This window comes from Mesoplodon mirus, assembly GCF_964341445.2.
Source record: "Mesoplodon mirus genome assembly, chromosome: 5".
Taxonomy (NCBI): domain Eukaryota; kingdom Metazoa; phylum Chordata; class Mammalia; order Artiodactyla; family Ziphiidae; genus Mesoplodon; species Mesoplodon mirus.
Window position 1 is genome coordinate 175,555,886 of NC_138980.1, and position 9,871 is coordinate 175,565,756.

Here is a 9,871-nt window from a genome sequence, read left to right on the forward strand (position 1 = left end):
TGTGTATCCTGGCTCCCTCTCTTACCTCTTTGGAGCAGTCCCTCAGAGTGAGCTGAGATGCTAGGTCCCAGGCTTAAGTCCTCAGTTTTGTCTGCCAAATAAAACACAATTCTCAACTTTTAGGTTGTGCATTTTTTTTCCAAGTCGGCACAGTTGTGTCTGGGGGCTTTTCACTTTGCTGGCCCCTGGTTTCTCCGGGTGACAGTCTTCCCTGTTCTTTTGTACTATTGAATTCTAGTACCTTGCTTGCACTCACTCTCACACCCCCAAACACACTCAGGGGATTTAACTCTGTGCAACAAGAGTTTCATTCTCTTGGAAATCTGTGTCTCCCACTCCATGAGATTTCCTGGGTTCTGTCCCAGACCCCCAGTCTCACCCTTCACATGGCCAGATTCCCAGAACTCTGCCTTCACGTCCTTCCTCTTCATCCTTTTACCTGTAGCATCCCTAATCGCCACCTTGGGTAAGGTCTCCACCATCAGCACAGTGAGTGTGGGCTTTGACTAGTAGATAAATGAAAAGGAAATAAGGAAGCTCAAGAAAGGCAGAGAAACAAAGTCTCCAAACATTCAGAGATGCAGAGGGCTTATCTTCTCTGATCTTGTCAAGGCCACTCCACTTTGACATCTCTTATTTTTCTTCTGAATACAGTGGCTGGAAGTAAACTGAGAAAATATGTAAAATAAAAACACATGAATAAGTACCAAGAACATGAAACTGGGACTCCAACTCTAGAACCTGATGATTCCTTGGAAAACTGTTTCTAACAGATGTTCCTTTGAGATCCAGAAGGGCAGACACACCATGACATTTAAAGCACCTCTCACTGTGTATGAAATGTTCATCCCCATAGGGAGGGGAGGAGAGGATGCAAGTTACAGCCCAGATCAAGGTAGATTGTGCTGCAGGAAAACCAGGAAGCTGGAAAAAAAGAGAAGGGAGATGAAATTTCAGGAAGGAGCTTCCTTCACTAAAAAGTCAAGTAATCAAATCCAGCTTAACAACACATATGTCCACAGATGCTGAAGGCTGTGATCAGAAAATTTTAAATAACCAGCAAACAAGACTTCCTTCAAACACGGGTTTCTTCCTCTTGCTAGAAACAGAACAGTCAGTGCATCTACTCTTACAGCAGGAGAGGAGGGGGAAAAATAAAGGAAGAAAAAGTGAATATCCAAGAAAACATCCACGTGCTGTGATGCCTTAAAATAAAGCAAAAATATTGACTCTGTGTGTTAATAAAGGAGGAACAGCCACATGCAGTTTCCCAAATAAGAAGTAGTTATGGTTACTGCACTTTGGAAAGCAGGAGTGGAGGGAAGTGTCACTTTAAATAACTGCAATTTAAGAAAACAACAGCTTAATAACGTGTCAGCAGCTCCCTCACAGTTTAAAAACAGATGGGCTTTGCTACCAAGGAAGAAAGAATTTTTCGACGTGCTGGGATTTGGAGAGTCTGTCATCTCCCTTTACTGAATCATTAAAACTCTGAAAAGCAGAAATAATGATACAATTTCCATTTCACTTCAGAAACTTTGGTGCTGTATGTTTCATGTGGTCAACAGTATAAAACCATCATCGTTTTCACATTATTATACAGAGAACAGACAGTTATATATTTGCAAACTTTGAATAGGATTTTAGCTAAAGTATTTTTTTACAATCATTTCATCTTTTTTTTAAAAAAAAAAAAACATAATCTCAAGACCTTGTTGTCTTTGGAATGAAACAGGATACGAAGCTGAGAGCTGGATCACTTGGTCCTTTCTCTTCTTATCTTTTCCCAGTTCAGGATGCTTGCACCTCTTAAGAGCCAGCGTTCTCCTAGACCTGCAGTTGGGCTCAATGCATTCAAGCCTCAGCACAATCTTCTTGGTAATTTTAGTCTTTTTCTGGAAAATCAGTTTAGTCTGCCCACCGTAGCCACTCTGCTTCTTGTTATAATGCTGCTTTCCCTGGGCACACAGAGAGTCCTTGCCCTTCTTGTTCTGGGAGATTGGTACCTGCCATACTTCTTACAGAAAGTCTGATGTGTTTTAGGAAAGTTCACCATGTTTACGTGAACACTGTTGGCATGGAAAAAAGGCTTTTTATTTTTTCCTGATCGAATATTCAGGATGCTAACAAAATAGCTAATATTTCAACGTCAGACCTATGAATACTGTATGTGTGTGTGCACGCACAAACGTGTGCCCACATGTGTATGCATGAGTGTGTGTGTGTGTGTGTGTGTGTGTGTGTATTTCAGCTATGCAAGGTATAGATTTCCTTCCTGCTACAGAGAGGGTGGGCATCTCCTTCCAAGATGTCCAGAATTTTTCCAGTTTTAGACGTGGAAAGTTCCAGTTTCCTGGGAAATTCCTCTATCTTAAGCAAACCAGGACTGTTATTTACCCTAGTCACAGGAGACTACCTCAGTGCCGTCAGATGCTACTATAAATTGCTGTAGAGTCTTTTTTCCTTTCTTTTTCAACTTTATTGTAATATAATTGATACATAATATTGTATAAGTTTAAAGTGTACAACATGTTGATTTGATACATTTATATACTGCAGTGTGATCACCACCAGAGTGTTAGCTAATACATACCTCTATCACATCACATAATTGCTATTTCTTTTTTTTTTCTGTGATGAGAACATTTAAGATCGACTCTCTTAGTAACTTTCAAGTATGTGATACAGTATTGCTATCTATAATCACAAAGCTATGCATGAGATCCCCAGAACTTATTCATTTTCTAAAGGGAAGTTTGCACTTTTTGACCAACCTCTCCCCATTTCTGCCATCCCTTAGCCTCTGGTAACCACGATTCAATTCTGTTTCTATGAGTTTGGCTTTTTAATATTCCACATATAAACAAAATCATACAGTATTTGTCTTTCTCTGATTTATTTCACTCAGCGTATGTCCTCTAGGACCATCCATACTGCCCTCAAAATATTAAAACTGGAACTGCCATATGATTCAGCAATCCCACTTCTGGGTACATATCCAAAGGAAATGAAAACAGGATATCTGAGGTCCCTGCACTCCCCGGTTTTTCTTTTGTGATAATCATAGCAAAGACCCTTTTTCTTGATGGAAGGGCCTGGTGCCTTAAGGAAGCTGTGAGAACCCATTTAAACCCTGTTCCTAATGTAAGAAGCTTGGCATCTGCCATAGTTTCCATTTGGAGCTGGAAAACAAATCACTGGAGAAGGAATATGTAGTTTGTAAAACCTGTCCTGCAAACAAACCTAGGAGTTACCAAGACATCCAAAGGTTATTTCATCATAAGCCCTGCAGGATATTTAAGAGGAGGGACTATAACATTCCCTCAAAAAGGTGGAAGCAGCCCTGGCCAGTTCAGGAGACTTAGGTTCTTAACATGGTGCTGCTCTGACTAGCTGTGTAAACTTGAGTAAGTCTCTTCGTCTACATGGTTGACTAACCAACTGGTTGACCAGTCAGCTGGCAGGTAGGGCTGGGGGTTCTCTTCCCAGATGTCTGACTCTCATTGTTACCCCTTGCCAGTTACATGATATTAACCCTGCGCCTCTGTAATAATCTCCATATGCTTGTGTGTCCCAGCGATTGGGCAACTTGAGGCAAAGATATAGACCTTCAATAGGACATGTTTCTTCAGGCTACCAATAAGTTTCCGTAGGGATGATAAGGTTAGGGAACAACAGTTTTCTAGAACATTTACTCCTCTAATAATCAGGATTAACATTTCTCCCCAAATTCTGAAACCAATTAGAATTTCTACCACATGGAAGCAAGTTACTAAATGACACTACACCTTTGTGTTTAATTACTAGTGAAAAGAGAACAATATGGTATCATTTAATCAAAACAATAGAAAGGAAAGCTTTAAGTGATAGAAGAACTATGCTGGGGTTTTAACCTTAAAATAGAGAGATCATACCTAGCTTTATCATAATGTTGTATACTTCTTTCCATTACAGTTTGATTCTTATTTTGGGGTTATTAACCCCATCATGGCATTTTATTTAAAAAGTAAGCTCTTGTCACACCAACATAGAAATAAGAAGACAACACTTTTTTTGTTTGTTTGTTTTTGCGGTACACGGGCCTCTCACTGCTGTGGCCTCTCCCAATGCGGAGCACAGGCTCTGGACGCACAGGCTCAGCGGCCATGGCTCACGGCCCCAGCCGCTCTGCGGCATGTGGGATCTTCCCGGACCGGGGCATGAACCCCTGTCCCCTGCATCAGCAGGCGGACTCCCAACCACTGCGCCACCAGGGAAGCCCGACAACACTGTTTTCATTGCAGTTCAGTGTCAATGTTGCAGATCCCAAGGCAACAAAGCTTTGTCCCAGCACAAATTTGTCTCCCTCACTTTTGCTTTGTGACATTGGAAGGAACCATCAACAAGCCCAATACTTTCTATGTTCACACTTTTTGTGTTAAAGGAGGAGTAGGTCAGTAAAAATTAATTAAAAGACCTGCTTAAGCAGAAAAGAGAAATTTACTGAGCAATTTCCCACTTCTTGGTGAAAACCTCATCCCAGGCAATAGTTTCTCCTGAGCAAGTGGCTTTATTTCTGATTTAACAGTGAGGTATTTCTTAGCTTCCGCATCCCATCTGCATCCATTTTCACAATGACTGAATAAATGCAATTAGCTTGCAGTGAGCCAAGTAATGGTTTTCTGAAAGGATTGGGAACACTTTCTTAGACTCTAATATGCATGGGCATCTGCCCTGGCTTCTTTCAGCCAGGCTCCCATTCGTAGCAACCACATGTCTTTTCCTAGTGCACCAAGGCAAAAGCTTTGTTGCAAGAAAACAATACCAGGGGATTGAAGAGCCAGCTGAGGGTGTGGATGGGGAGAAGCAGGGCCTTACTGCCATTTCTAGCTGGTAAAATCTACACAGAAAGAAAGAAAACTAACACTCATGGAATGCCTACTGAATGCTGGGCATTGCAATTATGCTTTCACAAGCAGTATGCCAGTGGTCTAGAACGTCGGTTCCATCAGACCAGAGACCTCATCTGCCTTGCCCACTACTGTATCCCCAGTACATATGAGAGGCACTCAAAGAATATTTGAAGACCCCTAGGAGTCATCTCCACCCTTGTATTTGGTAGAATCCAATGTAAATATCTTCTCATTGTCGGTGGTCCGGGAAACCAGCTGGCTTCTCAGCAGTCATCACACCTAGGAATCCTCTGAAAGCTTGAAGGTAGTAACTCCAAGACTTTCAGAGTTAAAAGAACTTGGAAACATTTTCATGGATACCTTTGATTCACTGTTCAATACAGAGGCCATAGAGAATAGTGTCTGAATGACCACGTGTGGATAAAAATATTTGAATGAGACAATCTAATCTTGAAAGGGGCCCTCCACCTTCACTGATTAAATTAGCTAGCACTGTTCTCTAAAGTTACTGGCCATCCAGTATTCTTCAGCTGTATTTCTTCAATATTTGTCTTCAATAATAAATACTTGAGAGTCTGCTATGTGTATGTTACACACTCTACCAGGGACGGTGGGTTTTACAAACTGAAACAGACATGCCCACAGTTGACCAATTGACCAGCATTAAGACTCCTGAATGCCAGGTATGGTAACCATATTTCATCAAATCTAAGATATGTTAAATATACAAAACATCTTGATTTCAGAGATGGTATAATGTGAAAAATGGTATTTTTACCTCTCCCTGCATTTAGTTCTGCTCTGTCCTTTCTTCTATCACTGTTGTGTTACCACTGACCCACACATAGGAATGAAGAAATCTGAAAGTGCATGATGGTTTAGGGTGGAAATGGGGCTCTTCTCATTGTAACAGATGTTGTAGTAAATAGACTACCCATTGAACTCTATTCCAAGCCTCAATGTCCTTCTATTACCACAATCTACTATATCACTTTCATCTGAATACACATTTTGCAAACACACATAATTTAATCTAAATGGGAATTGACAGTAAAAATACATTTTTAGTGGCAAAGTAAAGTGATATAAGAATTAAAAAAACTAGATTCTTATGCTTGTATACTCTTTGGTAGATCCATATTTAAATTCAACTGCCACTGATAAAAAAAGAATTCTAATTTTTTCATAATTAGTGCAAAACAATTTGGCAGGCTAAAATCTGCATGTTTCAAGTACTTTGTTCTCGGTAGAAATTTTCAGTGAGTTCATGTAACAGACATATCCTGAGTCTTATTCCAGAAACTAACACCAATATCTTATGTTTTTGTAGCCCAGAGGAACTTGCCCAAACAACTTGCTTTTTTAAAAAAAGAAATTAACAGTAATTTTCCTTAAAATCATTCCTCTTTCCAGTTCCTTTGGTGGAGAGGGTGAGTTTTCCATTACTAAGTAGAGTTTTCCATACAAATAAATCAAGACTTCCTAATCATCATGATTTCTAATGCTGAATCTTGAAGAATTTTTAGTATACAGAAACTTGATCAGCAAAGTAACCATAGTTCCCTGGAATGTTCCCTTCTGTAAATTTATCACAACAAACACACTCAAACAGAAAAGCAAAAGGCATAAATATGAAGTCCCTGAACCAACAGCCTCCCCAAGGGAAAGGATGGGTGCTGGGTTTCATTGCACCTGGCATATGATAGGCTTTTAATAAAGATTTAGTTTTTGAATGAATGCTGGATAGAAGGATGGATGAATGGCTTGCATCACCACGTAAGAAGAAGCTATAATAAGCAAAGGATAATAGTTCTGGGACTATAGAGCATCAAAGAATAGCAACAAGAAACCAGTGAAGGGATCCACTGGCTTAACAGGATGCATTATCTGAGATCAAGTTAGCTAAGATGGAGGTCGTTCTTTATTCCCAGAATGAGTCATGGATTTGTTCTATCCCGTAAGGCTAGAGAGATTCTGCGTGTTCACACAGAGCAGGGAGGCAAACTCCAGCAGAATATGGACAGGCTTTCTAAAGTGGGAGATTTTAAGAGCTTCAGAGCCCAGTTACTGCTCTGTTGGCTTCCCACTGTGGACTCGGCAAGACCCAAAGAAAGTTCATGCAGGTTATTTAGAAAATTAGATGATTTTGTGTATCATTTCTTGGAGATTGTACAGTCTGTAGATGAATTGCAATAGAGGTAGATACCAAATCCTTGAGTTCTCAGTCTGCATCCAGAGCTGGGCTCTTCTAAAACATAATGCTTTCCTGGGTCTCTAGAAAGAAGGCCAACGGTTTGATGGATGGACTCTTCTTGAGTCCTGAAAATAACTGATATGTGGCCAAAGGTAAACAGAACAGTCATTTGACTCCATACTTGCCATTTAGCCTTGTCACGTGTCCTAATCAAAGCAAGAGGGCAGAGTCTGATGTTGAACATTTCTGCCATCTGCTGCAGAACACCTCCCCCGTCCCCCCATGAGGGGTGGGAGGAGGATGCAGCCAGGAGCCACCTTGCTTTGACTAATTCTAAACCACAGCAGCTCAGTGGCAGCAGAACTGCTGAGCTGGGTTTTACTTCGCCTCAGGTGTCACTGGCAACACTGTCAGTTGAGCAGAGATCGCTGCTGAACCTTTATTTCTGGCAATGAAGCGAGAAATAGCAAAGGCACAGCTGGATCGTATGATCACAGGTCGGGTTTGCAAGGCTTAGGGTTGGGGAGGGAGAGAGTCATCTTTTAATTCACTACCTGAACAGTCAGGCTGGAAGTCAAAATCTATAAAATCGAAGAGGGAATCCCATATTTTGTCTGCTTCCAGTTCTCAGATGGGGCTGTTCTTTCAAAAGAAAGAGCAGTGTTCTTTTAGGTGAGTTAACTGAAACAAGTAACCCCGAAAAGAAGTAAAATTCATTGGATTTAAATAATTTAAATACAAATCCTGTCTTCTCTTAATAGCTTGTCTATAAACTTCTTGAGAGTACGGACCTTGTCTTCCCCCTCTTTTATGTCCCACAGTACAATTTATGGTGCCACGCACAAGGCAGGGAGTGAATAAATCTTTTTGGAATGAATGAAAGAATAAAGACTCAACAGAGCTTAAATCTCCATCAGGCAGAAGTGTGTAGGCCTGAAAGGAGACATAAACACACACACACACACACACACACAGAATAAAAACTTCTGCAACTAGTATATTTGGAAGGAAATACTCCTAGTAGATAAAGCAAGGACTTAAGGGTAAGAGCACCCAGGGCAAATCCTGGCTCCACCATCTTCTTTGTGACCATCAGGAAATTATCCCATTTCTTTTTCAAACTTTTTTATGTTTTGCTTTTAAAGAAGTTGAAGTATAGTTGATTTACAATAATTCAGGTGTACAGCAAAGTGATTCAACTATACGTACAGAAATTATCTTACTTCTTGAGGCTGAATTACTGACTTTGCAGGGTTGTCATGATCCTGTGAAGACATAAGTCAGATTATATCACCCCTCTGCCCAAGACCTCCCTCCAGTGGCTTCCCATCTCAGGCCAGGTAAAAGCCAAAGTCCTGACAGGAACATTCTCCCTACTCTGACCTCAACCTCGGCTTTCTGTGGGAGAAGAACTAAGACAGATCCTATATATTTTGTTGATTTCTTTCATTTATTTCCTGTTTTCCTCCTAGAACGTAAGCTCAGTGAGGGCTGAGAATTCATAGACTTTATCCACAACACTTTGAATGGTACCTGGAACTCAATAAATATGTATTGGATGAATGGATGAGTTTCTAGCACGGTATCTGACACATAGGAGCACTAAATGGAGATTTTCACCATGAGTCAGCCCTCTTGTTAATTGTTAAATCTGCAGATGTGAAACCCGAGCATACAGAGAACCAACTGTATTCTTTGCACTGGACCATTTTGCACAAGGGACTAGAGCATCCAGAGATTCTGGTATTCTCAGGGCTCCTGGAACCAACCCCCTGCACAGATACTGAGGAACAACTGGATTCTTATTATCTAGGACCTCAGGAGGAACTAAAGCTATGTACTGTGTGCTTTATATTAGACACAAAAATCAGTCTTCTAAGAACAAAACCATAAACATATACAGTGAAATGCTTTTATATAATATTTTTAAGACACCCCCCCCCCAAAAAAAACCCATTAAAACGAATAGGAGACACAGACCACAAAGTAAAGAGCAGCTGCAAGAAGAACCTTAAAAGGTAGGGCTTCCCTGGTAGCGCAGTGGTTGGGAGTCCACCTGCCGATGCAGGGGACATGGGTTCATGACCCGGTCTGGGAAGATCCCACATGCCATGGAGTGGCTGGGCCCATGAGCCATGGCCGCTGAGCCTGTGCATCCGGAGCCTATGCTCCGCAATGGGAGAGGCCACAACAGTGAGAGGCCTGCGTACCACAAAAAAAAAAAAGTAGAAAGAGGTAAGGATCTGCAGTGGGAAGAGTTAATATACAAGAAAATGGAGTAAAGAAGGCAGAGAAGGAAGAGGCTCAGAGAAAGGGGAGAGAGACGAAGACTATTAATTACACATTTTTGCAACACTGTCTCCACCTTTATAACTTTGAGATGCCAGTTTGAGGATTTAAAAAGCTCTATTTTCTTTCCTTGAAGAGATTTTCCCCAGCACATTGCCAGCGTGGCAACTGCATTGATTCCATTCAGTGGTTCCGAAGAGGCATACTTTCTCAGAGATTCAGATTTCAAACATTTTTTCAGAGTTGCTAATATAAAAAAATCTTCTCTTCATGATTACACATCTGGAAAACCCAAATGAATCACAGGAAAATCTACTATGATAATAAAAGAATTTAGTAAGGTAGCAATTTTTTAACAAAGAAAAATAAATACCCATTATATATAATAAACAAAAACTAGTGAGATATAAAAAAAGATCATATTTATGATAGTGAAAAAGAGAAGACATACATCTTTCAGGCATCAATCTTACAAAGGAACATCTGAAACCCATAT

General features: G+C 40.6%; 1 pseudogene across 1 annotated transcript; it reads right to left on the reverse strand.

The window, feature by feature from the left end:
- Positions 1-1,682: 1,682 nt before the first annotated feature.
- Positions 1,683-2,056, reverse strand: LOC309805423 (large ribosomal subunit protein eL42-like; annotated as a pseudogene). The gene has a single exon. The product of its transcript is annotated as a large ribosomal subunit protein eL42-like (transcript).
- Positions 2,057-9,871: the final 7,815 nt, after the last annotated feature.